This window comes from Halichoerus grypus, chromosome 2, assembly GCF_964656455.1.
Source record: "Halichoerus grypus chromosome 2, mHalGry1.hap1.1, whole genome shotgun sequence".
NCBI lineage: Eukaryota > Metazoa > Chordata > Mammalia > Carnivora > Phocidae > Halichoerus > Halichoerus grypus.
The window spans coordinates 50,551,387-50,565,378 of record NC_135713.1 but is presented as its reverse complement, the minus strand read 5'-3'; the positions used below and the strand labels follow the sequence as shown (position 1 = coordinate 50,565,378).

At 36.4% G+C, this 13,992-nt stretch overlaps 1 protein-coding gene across 1 annotated transcript in view; it reads left to right on the top strand.

Annotated features, from left to right (window-relative positions):
- The first annotated feature begins 1,343 nt into the window (after window positions 1-1,343).
- Window positions 1,344-13,992, top strand: part of ATP10B (ATPase phospholipid transporting 10B (putative)) — a 263,147-nt gene continuing 250,498 nt past the window's right edge. Inside the window, exon 1 of the mRNA XM_078066512.1 lies at window positions 1,344-1,565. The gene's annotated coding sequence lies outside the window, so the exon portion shown is untranslated. The remainder of the gene's footprint in view (window positions 1,566-13,992) is intronic.

Sequence of the window (13,992 nt, the reverse complement as noted above, 5' to 3'; positions counted from 1 at the left end):
TAAGGAGATGTGGTTTGTAGTCCTGTGTCCGCCACTAATTTCCTGTGTGGCCTTGAGCAAATTTAACTTCTCTAAGCTTCAGTGTCCTCACTCACAGCACAAGGAAGCAGCACTAAATGACTTCTGATTACCTTCTGGTGCTAACATTTTGTGATTAACCAAATCTGTGATTCTAGGCCACATTTGTGCTGAGAAACCATGAGACTCTGAGAAAAGTGAGGGAAGGAACAGGACTTGCAAAGCACTCTTCTCTTTAGCAGATGGAGAACCGTGGAATGCCAAGTGCCTTTTTAAAAAAGTTCTAGACTATCTAAAGTGTTAGGCAAATTTCATGTTCTTAAAAATCCGTAACTTATATCTTACAGCTATTCCAATTTTAGATGTGTGGGTGTTTCGTCCCTTCTAACATGTTTTTATGTCCAATTTTCCTTAGTAGTCTGATAGGATCCAACAGTACACAGACGTTCACAATTACCCTAGCAACCAGCCAAGATCCTATGGAAAGATTTTCATGAAGTTAGACATTATGTTCATTTTTTTCCCCACCTCTTTTTATTCCCAAGTTGGGTAATATTACCCTTTTGCTACCCTCAGAATAGGCTTGTTGCTTGCTCTATCTTGTTTTATTTGTGGACTCACCAATAACTATCCACCAATATGGCAATTGGTTCATGACATTTACCCCAGTTAGCAGAATTACAGACAACTCAGTAAAAAGATTATACACAAAAATTTCCTTTAGGGCATGAATCAGCACTCTCCATGAGCCCATAAATAAGTCTGGTTTTCTGTATGTCTGAAGCATTCACGTAATCCGTAAGTATAATATATTGGTCCCACTTTCCTTATTTTGTATAATCAAACAGTAATCAATAAAGAACTACGACTGCTGCAAAATGAGACTTCTGAGGCTTTGAGGGTAAATTCATCACCAGCACATGTATAAAAGTCACTGCAGAATCTTTTCTCTCTTTAAGTGCCCTTGAAACCCAGTAATTGAATTATGTTCCAGGCCCCCAAGGAGAACTACAAGGTTATAATTGTCTCACACTTAATTACATGCATTGCAAAAGGTAAATGTACAAAGTCATTCTTGTGCCAGGTATAGAGAATAAAAACACTGACGAATTTTGATATTGCTGGATCATTGATGCACAGAAAGTAGAAATTTATGCAAGACCCATGTCTAACAGTGATGGTGCTGTGTAAATGTGCAGCCAAGCCAAGAACACTGCCTTCACTGTTCTGGGCCTGGGGCCCACACTCACAGTCCTGCTATTCTTCTCCTTCTTTTGTGGTGCTAGTGAGGCAGCTTATTTTTCCCATTTCCTTTATGGGCCACAGTTGTTATTTGCCAGGCCATCATCATCTCTGAGTTTCCAAGACAGTATTAGCTTAATGCCTTGTCTTGACACTATCATATATAATCAGAGAAACGAAAAATGCCTTGGGAAAGATAAATGATATTTTAGCCAAGCTGTACAAGAGAAATAGTGCCACTTTTAAGTACTATTTTCCATAGCTTCTAATGGAGCCTGCTCAGGAGGATCATCAGCTTTTCTGGGGTAAGTAAAAGCGACTTGACCCTTTCCATATAATGGGGGAATGATTACCTCCTATGATCACTAATCCTAAATTTTGAATCAGGCCCAGGATATACCTACTTTTCTTCATACTGCATTTGATATGTCATTTGGCTTGCTGGGTAAAGATCCACATCCTTTTGTAACAGAATGTTGCATTTTTCTTTAATTGATGTCATCAGGAAAAGCTAATGGCAAATGCTACTTCCTTATGCAAGAGTCCGCTGCCTGAATGTACCTGCACATGTTTTGTGATAAATAATATATCTTGCATTCATCCAACGCAGCCTGAGGAAATAGATGGAATTAGTGTCTTGTTTTCAAAGCAGAAAGAAACTACAGCTTAGAAGAAGAGAGTGAGATTATTACATGCCTTCCTAATTTCATTTTTATAAACTCCAAAGCATTGTGGTGGTTTTCAACTCTAGGCGGGAATTTTGACTCTCCTTTGAGTTCAAAGGAAAAAAACTGATGTTTAAAGAAAACTATTTTTACTCCCAGAGTATAAACTGTTCCCTCCAGAAAAAGCCCCATGTATGCAGGCAGGCCAGTGAGGAACACCTTTAGTATAATCCTACTGTGACGTGGGGTAAAACCTCTCCAGTCACAGGTGAAAAGTAAATTTTTTAATCACTTTGAGCAACTAGTTCTTTAGCCTGCCAGAGTTCATATACCTGGTGGAATTCATTTGTCCTCTTAAATTGCTACACAACTTGGGTCAAGATAGTCAGAGAGGAATTGAAATTCTGGGGAAGAACCAGACCTTCAGTAGCCAAGCTGGCACCCTACTCCATTCTTCTCCCATAAGCCTTTCTCTGTTTCCAGAGATTGCAGACATATAGTCAACAGTGCTAGGGATGTTATTCCTTTAACAGATCCACTGTTCCGTTAAGCCATTAATCAAGCAAATCACAGATGTTGTTTTCTTTCTAGATGTTACTATAATTACTCCTAATAACACCTACTGAATTTGTAATTTCATTGCCATTGATGACTTTTTAAAAATTTATCAGATAATTCATTTCTTAAATTCTGTTTATATGGATATCAGTTGTATTTTTCTACCTTGAAGAGTTCAGGATCTCTCCTCCAGTTGTCACCACGTATTTGCCAAAGAATATAACAGGGTAACCTCACATATGGGTAGATAAATAGGTTCTTGAAAGACTGAAGGTTGAAACCCACATGCTGAGTTTGCAATCAAACCATATTCTCCTTATACTGAAAGATGGGTATTATCATTTGGAGGCATATGGTGCTAATAAATCTAGGTGAAGGAATCTGCCATTCTTAAAGGCAGAGCCAGGAAGGGAGCTTCGCCCAGCTGCCCGGTGTACAGATGGTGAGACTGGGACCCAGAGAAATGAAGTCTCAGTTACTAAGACAAAATAACAACCAGAGTCCAAGGCTCATGGCTTGTAATCTATTGTTATCTCTTCTACCACACCAGTTCTCCAAATAGCCCTTGCCATATCAGGAGGAAATAAAAATCTCCTTCCTGACTCAGTTAAAACAGTTCAGATTTCTGAGATTCATTCTACACACTTACCCACTCTCCTAAAAGTAAAATTTAGCCAGACATTCTTCAATCCTGATTTGAACTGAGTGAGCTCTATCTTCATTGCTGATTAAATATCACTGATATCTCCTGTTGTAGTGACATCATTTTAAAATTTCCTTCTCAAACTTTCAAGGTTATGAAGTGCTTTTTCCTTCTCATACTTTAAGTCCCTATACAATATGCTTCTATTAAGAGATTGATAATTGGGTAGTGACAATAGCAGTGGTGTGGCTTAGAAAAAAAATAGGCATTGGAATTGAACTTGGAATTGAATCTCTGATCTTCTGCTTAGTAATTGTGTGATGTCAGACAAGTTACCTAAATTTTCACATCCTCACATTGAAACAAAGTGTTTCTGTGTAATCACCTGGTACACACAATGACTGGCTTATAGAGGCACTTAACAATTATTAGTTATTGCTATTAATTAGAACCATATGAAAGAATGGTGACTGTCATGGCATTTTTTAAATGTTTTTTAACATCTAGAGGAGAGAAGGAGAATCTCATTTTCTGCTTTTAGTATGAATGATCATGGGCTGCTACGACCAATGCAGAGAGCCTTGTAGATAGTTAGCAGCCTACAAACAAACTGTATTATTGAACAGGAGGTACTCTGACCCCTTAGCCAAGGGCGTTGCAGGCTGCTCTGTTGCGGTGTAGTATCAGTCTGAACTCACTAGATTGAAGAAACAATGCAGGACCACAAGAATACATTGAGGGTTTCTTTGTCTCACCCATTTCATTAAATAAAAATTCCAAATCCCAGCAATCACCAGCGAACTTAATGGCGACATGTTCTCAACCTCTTCCTCCCCAAGTATGACTCAGAGCAGTGGTTTTGGTAATGTGGTTCCTGGGCCAGCTGCATCAGCTTTACTTAGGAACTTATTAGAAATGCAAATTCTTGGGCCCAACTAGGGACATGCTGAATCAGAAACCCTGGGGAAGACTCAAAAATCTGCTTTTAACAAGCTTCCAGGATGATACTGATGCTTACTAGAGTTAAAGAACCATACCTGGAGAATCTGCCCAGGTGCTACAGTGTTTCTCAAAGTAGGAGGAGGTACCAGGGCAGGACTCGGAATGATCCAAGATAGGACAACATGACTTTCAAGTAGTGAAAGTTTCCCTGTCTTGATTCTCTTTCAATCTTTAAGTCTCAGTTTGATGTTCATAGCCACTAATACCTCTCTAACCATTGCTAATCTTTTTTAACAAAGAGAGTAGGATGCAAATCCTGTGTCTTTAGGGAGTGGCAGAATCTAGCTAGAATTCAGTGATAATTTGTTTCTTTCTATTTACTTTTATGGATACCTTCAATTTATGGCCCATTGTATTTGTTTGACATTTACTTGTGATAAAAAGTGTTTGTTTTTTTATATAAGTGTTTAGTCAAGGGGCCCCTGGTGGCAAAGTCTGTTAAGTGGCCAACTCTTGGTTTCTGCTCTTGTTGTGATCTCAGGGTGACGAGATTAAGCCCCAGTTGGGGCTCAGTCCAGAGTCTGCTTGAGATTCTCTCCCTCTCCCTCTGCCCTTCCTGCTCATGCTCTCTTTCTCTCTCTCAAAATAAAATAAATAAATCTTAAAAATATAAATATTTAGTCAATTTAAGGAAAAGGTTAAGAAAACAATATAGCTAGTGTATAGATACGGCAAAAATCAATGATGCCAGAGTGAATGTTTTTGGAGAAATGCTGGCATAGTAGAGAGAATATTGTCTGTGCTACTTTTTCTAGCCTCAGTTTTCTCATCATCAAATGAGAATGATGATACTAACATCGTAGAAGTGGTATAAGAATTTATGTATGAGAAATACTGGCTGTAATCCTCAGGTACTTGGTACTTGCCACATTCTTATTCTCTTGCCACATTCTTATTCTCTCAAGCTTTAGTCAGTTTGCTATGTGGCCTCCAGGATACCATTTTTTGGGGGACTTCTGAGACCTCACTTGTAAGGCAACAAAAGGAGACTTGATGATCTCAAAAGCCCCTTCTAGCTCTTAACTAATATGTATATACATGTATGTTGTGTCTGTGTGTACATAAACATATATAATAAAATCTGTATTCCCTACCTTTATGCAAACATGAAATAGGCGTAAGTAGCTATATTCCCCAGATATAAACCTTGAGTGCTTGGGAATAATATTGAAAGTGAATGAGCTGTGTTGGAAAAATAAAAATCAAGCCATGAGGAATGTGTGAGCTGATGTACATTTCAGAGCTCAAAGGTAATTTCATTGTATTTTATTATCATCTGTCAACCTTAAAGCAATAGTGAGACTAGAAAATAGATTGTCATGGAGGTTTCTGAGGACAGTGGTTTCCATAAGTTGGTGTAAATATATTCAGAAAGACTTGTTCCTACTTAATAACTCACGTTTTTCCTTCTGAATTGCTGATGCATTCACTTATAGCATTTGAAAGGCAGCTTGTCCTTTGCTGTCAAGTGAACTTGATAGAATAATAGAAAATTCTGAAAAATTCAATCGGATCTTGTTGCTCCTCAAAGGAATTTCTTGACTATGTATTCTATTTAAGGAGAAAGAGTCGGCAGTGTTTTTTTGCTCTTGTACAAAACGCTGACCAAGTTTAACAGCACAGGGTCTAGTTAGCAGGTGCCACATTGAGTTTCCTTTCTCAGCATTCCAGACGATGGTGCTGCTGGAGTTTGGGGGGTCCTTTGGCAGGTGAAAGAAATACTTAAGGGTATAATACAAGCTGGAACTGTTATGAAATCAGAGGTGATAACCATCAGCTTGTTTATTGTTTATAGCATTCTCATCAATTAGACCTAAAAACAAAAAAGTGGTGAACTTAGTTTCTCTCAATCACAATGTAAAATAGCTTGCACGGTCTTTTACATAACTGACTATTAAGGAGTCCCAGAAGATAGATGCTCTCCAATATTGGCAATTCTGATGAAACACCCCAGTGGGACTATTTGACTCAATTCAACTGTCACTTAATTGAAAATTACTATGTGAGGTACAGGGAATGTGCTTGAAGTCAGATGGACAAAGGTTCAAGTTATTATCTCACTATCTCTTTAAGCTCCGGTCTCCACATCTATAAACTAAGAATAAAATGTTCCTACTTCACAAGACTGTTCTGAGAATTAATGTTGGAAATAATTAGAACAACTAATAGTCACTGAGCACTTACTACCTGCCAGGTGTCATTCTAAGGGCTAGGATCATTTAAGGCTCCATAAATCTGAGCCTAGGTTATTAGTTCCAGGTTATGGAAATGGGACCCTAGAAAGAACTTAATTCGCCAGACATTATGTAGTCTGACTCCAGTTGCCTCTTCTTTAAGGCTTTAAAAACACTTGATATTGTTCCTAACATTTCAACTCATAAATGAGTTGAGCCATGTGAAATTACAGATACTTAACCATTTTTTCATATAAAAATAGCAATTTCATGTGGTTCTACCTTATAAACATTAAATATGGATTTATAGTAGCCACAGTTGTTACTGCTAATAATGCTAGCAATGATACTGATTTTATCTTTGAAACTCATTAATATAAGGAATGCAGGTAGCATTATAGTGTAAAGACCACTAACGTGGAAATTAGGATCTGGGTAAACTCTAGGTCTCGTTTTCCCCACTTGTAAAATAATGGTGTTTGTCTTCTCTAGCTCTAATATTCAATGGCAGAGCTTTTAAAACTATGATAAAAAAATGACCTTTTGGGGGGTGCCTGGGTGGCTCAGTCAGTTAAACATCTGCCTTCAGGTCAGGTCATGATCTCAGGTTCCTGGAATCCAGCCCTGCATCAGGCTCTCTGCTCAGCAGGGAATCTACTTCTCCCTCTCTCTCTCTCTCTCTCTCTCTCTCTCTCTCTGCTTGCTCACTTTCCCTCTCAAATAAATAGATAAAATCTTTTAAAAAAGAGAGAGAGACTTTTTTTGGTCTAATTCATCTTTAATAACTAGTTCTACCATGAATGACTGGTACATAGTTCATGTTATACACAAGATGAGTTTACTATACACATGTTTAGATATTGTAGTAGAGTCAAATTGTACCCATTTCTAAACACATATTAATTTCTTTAATTTGTAAACCATTAATAAACCATGCATGGGCACTGGTTCATGAACTATGAGTAGCATTAGAACTCTGTGATATATAAATACATTCTTAAAGAAAAATTGTGTGTGTGTGTGTGTGTGTGTTCATTGCCTTCCCTTAAAAAATGTATTCTTTGGAGATTACAGATGATTATTTAAAAACATAAGGAATTATAAAAAGAAAGGCCACAGATGTGTGATAGAAATATTACTCAGGGCATTTGAATAGATAGAGAAAAGAAAGCAGTGTGTTCCACAGTCTGTTAGTACATTTATATTTAATTTTTTTTTTAATTTAAAAATAGTTAAACTCCTTCCATGTTGTGTTTGAAGCACTAAGGAATTAGGGTTAGTTGAGGCATGGCCCCTGTCCTCCAGAAGCTCACAGTCCAGCCAGAGATGCCAGCAAATAAGTACATAATTGTAGGATAATAGATAATGCTCTAACATAAAACTAAAAAAAAAAGTATTTAATTTGGCTTGGGTATCAGAGGGGTTTCACCCCTAAGGTATAATTTCCTATATTTTGTTGTTTAGAATGTTTTTACTTTACTAAAATACTTTTTATTTATGTATATATAACTCACACAAAAACAATGGACTAATCTTGAGACTAATCTGCATCAACAGATTGATGAATTATAATAAAATGAACACACAAATGTATGTAGTTCTATGTAGTTCAAGAAACCACCACATGATCAAAATTAGAATTTTTTTTAACTTTCTGGAAGGTCCTGATGTGCCCCTTCCTCAATCATTGCCCTCTTCATCTTCACAAATGTAACCACAATCCTGATTTCTAATACCAAGGATTAAATCCGTGTGTTCTTCAATCCTACTTATAATTACATCAAAAAGAAAATATCTAGAAATAAATTTAACCAAGGAAGTGAAAGACCTGTATATTGAAAACTATAAGACATTAATGAAAGAAATTAAAGAAGATATAAATAAATGGATATTCCATGCTCATGGATTGTAAGAATATTGCTGAGGGGCGCCTGGGTAGCTCAGTCATTAAGCGTCTGCCTTCGGCTCAGGTCATGATCCCAGGGTCCTGGGATCGAGTCCCACATCGGGCTCCCTGCTCGGCGGGAAGCCTGCTTCTCCCTCTCCCACTCCCCCTGCTTGCGTTCCTGCTCTCGCTATCTCTCTCTCTGTCAAATAAATAAAATAAAATCTTTAAAAAAAAAAAAAAGAATATTGCTGAAGTGTCCATACCTATTCAAAGCAATCTACAGATTCAATGCAATCCCTGTCAAATTTCCCATGTCATTTTTCACAGTAACAGAACAAATAATCCTAGAATTGTCTGGTATCACAAGAGATCCAAATAGCAAAAGCAATCTTGAGAAAAAAAGAACAAAGCTAGAGACATCATGCTTCATGATTTCAAACTATATTATAAAGCTAGAGTAATTAAAACAGAATGGATTGACATAAGAACATATACATAGATCATTGAACAGAATAGAGAGCTTAGAAATAAGCCCATGCATATATGATCAATTTATGAAAAAGACAAGAATATACAATGAGGAAAAGACAATCTCTTCAATAAGTGATGTTGGGAAAACTGGACAGCCACAAGCAAAATAAAACCACTATCTTACCACTCACAAAAATTAACTCAAAATGGCTTAGAAAGAAGAAAACATAAGCGGGTTAAGCTCCTTGACCTAGGTCTTAGCAATATTTTTTTTTGAATTTGACACCAAAAGCAAAAGCAACAAAATAAAAAACAAGTGAGACTACATCAAACTAAAAGCTTCTGCACAGCAAAGGAAACAATCAACAAAATTAAAAGGCAACCTGCTAAATGGGAGAAAATATTTGCAAATCATATATCTGGTAAGGGGCTAATACCTGTATAAAGACCTCACAACTCAATAGCAAAAAACATTCTGATTTAAAAATGTGCAGAAGATTTGAATAGACATTTTTCCAAAGAAGACATACAGATGGGCAATAATACATGAAAAGATGCTCTACATCATTAATCATCAGAAAAAATGCAAATCACAGCCAGAGATAGTACCTCATACCTGTTAGAGTGACTTTTATCAAAAAGATAAGAAATAACAAGTTTTGACAAGGATATGGAGAAAAGAGAACCCCTGTGCAGTTGGTGGGAATGTAAATTGGTGTAGACACTATGGAAAACAGTATGGAGTTGCCTCAAAAATTAAAAATAAAACTACCATATAATGTAGCAATTCCATTTCTGAGTATTTACCCAAAGAAAATAAAACACTACCTTGAAAAGATATATGCACCTCCATGGTCAGTGCAGCATTATTTACAATAGCCAAAATGGAAAAAAACTAAGCATCCGTTGATGATGGATAAAGAAATTGTGAGATACACACACACACACACACACACACACAAATACATACACACACAAACACACTGGATAAAGAATTGTAGTTCTGTGTGTATATGTGTATGTATATATATATATATATGTATAGTTCTTTGTAGATATATATATATATATATATATACACAGTGGAATATTATTTAGCCATAAATATTGGGCAGCCATAAAATTGGATAAAGAAGAATTGTGGTAGTTTATATATATAAACTTTGTGGTATATATATAAAATTTATATATATAAAATTGTGGTATATATATAAAGTTTATATATATAAAATTGTGGTAGTTTATATATATATATATATACACACACACACGCACACACATACACACACACACACAATGGAATATTATTTAGCCATAAAAATGAAATCTTGACATTTGCAAAAACATGGGTGGACCTCATGGGCATTATGCTAAGTGAAACAAGTCAGAAAAAGACAACATATGACCCCTCTTATATGTGAAACCTAAACAAAACAAAAACAAACTCCTAGATACAGATAACGGATAGTTGCCAGGGATGAGGGGGAGACATGAGTGCAAAATAAAAATAAAAAAAGTTATGTAGTAAAGTAGAAATCCCAATTATATTTGTAATATGTTAGACTAAAACACATTGTATATGAGCTATTCATGGCGAAAAGCTAGAAAACTATCAGTGTGTTAATAGGAGTTTTACTTAGGTCATAAAAAATATTTTTCTTCTACTCTTAAGTATTTTCCACATCTGCTATAATGAGCACGTATTACCTTCATAATGGGAAAAAAGCAACTAGTAAAGCTTATTTTAAAAGACTACTTTAGGAAAAAATAAAAGATAATAAAAAATAAAAAAGACTTCTTTAGGCCTGGGTTGGGCTGTCAGAACTCTGAAATGGTGATCACTGCTGGCTGCCATGTCTGAGAGGATAGTCCATCATTGTTCAGTCCCCATAATGACATTTATTGAGTATTGTCCATAGGCAGAGGTTTAGATGAGGGGCAGTGGTTCTAATGGGGTGCTAGAAGGATGCAAAAACAACTTAATAAACATGGAAGACAGGCAAAGTAGAATGAGAACTATAGCCATGGGGTCAAGCCTGGTATTTGCCACTTATCCACTATGAACTTGGACACTCCTTTGTCTCTGGGCTTACAGCTCTTCCTTGGTAGAATGAGGAATGTGGACTACATGATCACCAGGGTCTCTTTCAGTTCTAAAATTATGCTGAGATCCTTCCGCCTCCCTCCAAGAGTTTAAAAGGGAGACCTAACCATAAGACCTAGATAGCAAATTCAGGGGCCCAAATGCTGGGTTTTTTACTTAGTGATGTTGCTAACTTCTTGGCCTTAGTTTTTTCTCCTTAAGGTTGAAAAAAGCATATATGCCTGTGCTTTAAATCTTATGCAAATGGAATCACACTGATGGATTCCCTTGTGTCTATTTTTGTTCAATGTGATTCAAAAATGATGGTTCCCAAACTGTGTCCCAAAGCATCACAGGGCACTGTCAGATATTTTTAAATTTTAGAGAAAAAGTAATACTCAACATGTCAGAAACTGGACAAAGTAATAGCTTATGGTAGTTCACAATTTCAACATTAGATTGTACCATGTTTCTTTTTATGTGTCATAGTTTTGCAAATTTTAAGGGCAGCTCTGATTAACAGTAAATACATGCAAAAGTCAACGTGGAAGAAAAAATGAGGGTGGCAGTACCTAATCTGATTCTAAAATTTCAGAAGCTGTGCAGTGCCCAGTAGGCATACAGATCCCATTAGTAGGTTATTGTGGCTATTTAAGAATGAAATAAAAATGTTAGGTTTTTTTTTTCTTTTAATTGTTGTGTACTTTTTAAGCATAGCTTCTAAGTTGTTAGGACACAAATATTTATTAAGTTGCTGGGAGCTAACTACTCAATAATCAGAACTGTTAGGTATTTCTTTTGGTGTAGCAATATTATGAAAAAATTCCTGAGACATTAAGGGAAACTGAGAAAATTTGGAAATTTTTCCTCTATGGAAATCCATTTCTATTTGTTTCCCAATACATATAAGAGTTATGTGTACACTATACAGTAGTCTATTAAGTGTGCAATAATGTGTCTAAAAAAAGTACATGCCTAACTTTATTTTGCTAAAAAATGCAAACCATCATTTGAGCTTTCAAGTAGTCATAATCTTTCTGCTGGTGGAGGGTCTTGCCTCAGTGTTGATGGCTGCTGACTGATTGGGGTGGTGGTTGCTGAAGGGTGGGTGTATATGGCATTTTCTTAAAATAGATTTTAAGAAATCTAAAACATTGATTGACTCTACCTTTCACAAACAATTTCTCTGTAGCACGTATTTCTGTTCAATAGCATTTTACCCAAGTCGAACTTCTTTCAAAATTGGAATCAATCTCAAAACCTGCTGCTGCTTTATCATCTAAGTTTATGTATATATTCTAAATTATTTGTTGTCCTTTCAACAGTCTTCACATCTTCACCAGGGACAGATTCCATTTCAAAAAACCACTTTCTTCGCTCATCTATAAGAAACAACTATTCATCCATTCAAGTTTTATCAAGAGATTGCTGCAATTCAGTCACATCTTCAGGCTCCATTTTTAATTCTAGTTCTCTTGTTATTTCTACCACATCTGCAGTTACAGCTTCCACTGAAGTCTTGAACCCCTCCAAGTCATCTATGAGGGTTGGGATCAACTGCTTCCAAATTCCTGTTCATGTTGGTATTTTGACCTCTTCTCATGTATCATGAATATTCTTAATGATACCTAAGATGATGGATATTGATAATTTCCAGAAGGTTTTCAATTCACCATAATCAGATCCATCAGAGAAATTACTATATATGGCAGCTATAGACTTTATGTGTTTCTCAAGTATTAAGACTTGGAAGTCAAAATTACTCCTTGATCTGTGGGCTGCAGAATGGATATTGTGTTAGCAAGCATGAAAACAACATTCATCTTGTTGTACATCTCCATCAGAGCTCTTGGATGACCAGGTACATTGTCAGTGAGCAGCAACATTTTGAAAGGAATCTTTTTTTCTGAGCAGTAGGTCTCAACAGGAGGCTTAAAATATTTCAGTTAACCATGTTGTAAACAGATGAACTGTCATCCAGACTTTGTTGTTCTAAATATAGAGCACAGGCAAAGTAGATGTAGCATAATTCTTAAGGGCCCTTAGATTTTCAGAATGGATTTTCAGCGCTGGATTCAGCATAAAGTCACCAGCCACATTAATCCCTAAGAAGAGAATCAATCTGTCCTTTGAAGCTTTAGAGCCATGCATTGACTTCTCCTTTCTAGCTATGAAGTCCTAAATGACATCTTCTTCCAACAGAAGGCTGTTTTTTCTACATTGAAATCTGTTGTTTAGTGCAGCCACCTTCATTAATTATCTTAGATACGTCTACTAGATAACTTGCTGCAGCTTCTATATCAGCACTTGCTGCTTCACCTTGACTTTTATGTTACGGAGACACCTTCTTTCCCTAAACATCATGAACCAACCTCTGCTAGCTTCAGACTTCTGCAGCTTCCTCACCTCTCTCAGCATTCATAAAATGGAAGACAGTTAGGACCTTGCTCTGGACTAGGATTTGACTTAAGGGAATGTTGTGGCTGGTTTGATCTTCTATCCCGATCACTAAAATTTTCTCTGTATCAGCAATAAGGCTGTTGCACTTTCTTACCCTTTGTGTGTTCACAAGAGTAACATTTTTAACTTCCTTCAAGAACTTTTCCTTTGCATTCACAACTTGCGTGTTTGGTGCAAGAGGCCTGGTTTAGATGTATCTCAGTTTTCAACATGCCTTCTTCACTAAGCTTAATCATTTCTAGCTTTTGATTTAAAGTGAGAGACGTCACTCTTCCTTTCATTTGAACACTTAGAGGCCATTATAGAGTCATTAATTGTCCTAATTTCAATATTGCTGTGTCTCAGGGAAAAGTCAGAACTGACCACAGATCACAGCAACAAATATAATAATTATGAAAAAATTTGAAATATTGGAAGAATTACCAAAATGTGACACAAAGACACAACATGAGCAAATGCTATTGGAAAAATGGTGCTAATAGACTTTGCTCTACCCAGTGTTGTCATAAACCTTGAATTTATTAAATCAAACAAAAAACACCCCTCATTATCTCTGAAGCAGGTAGGAAATGCGATAAAGGGAAGCACAGTAAAACAACATATCCCTGAATGTTGTGAGAGTAATCCTCCCATTTGGCTGATTAACACATTAATGACCACACGTGTGTGCTGCATGCGTACACACACACACACACACACACACACACACACACACACTCATATATTTAGGTGAGGACATTTAAGTTCTACTTTCTTGGTAACATTCAATTATACAATGCAATGTTATC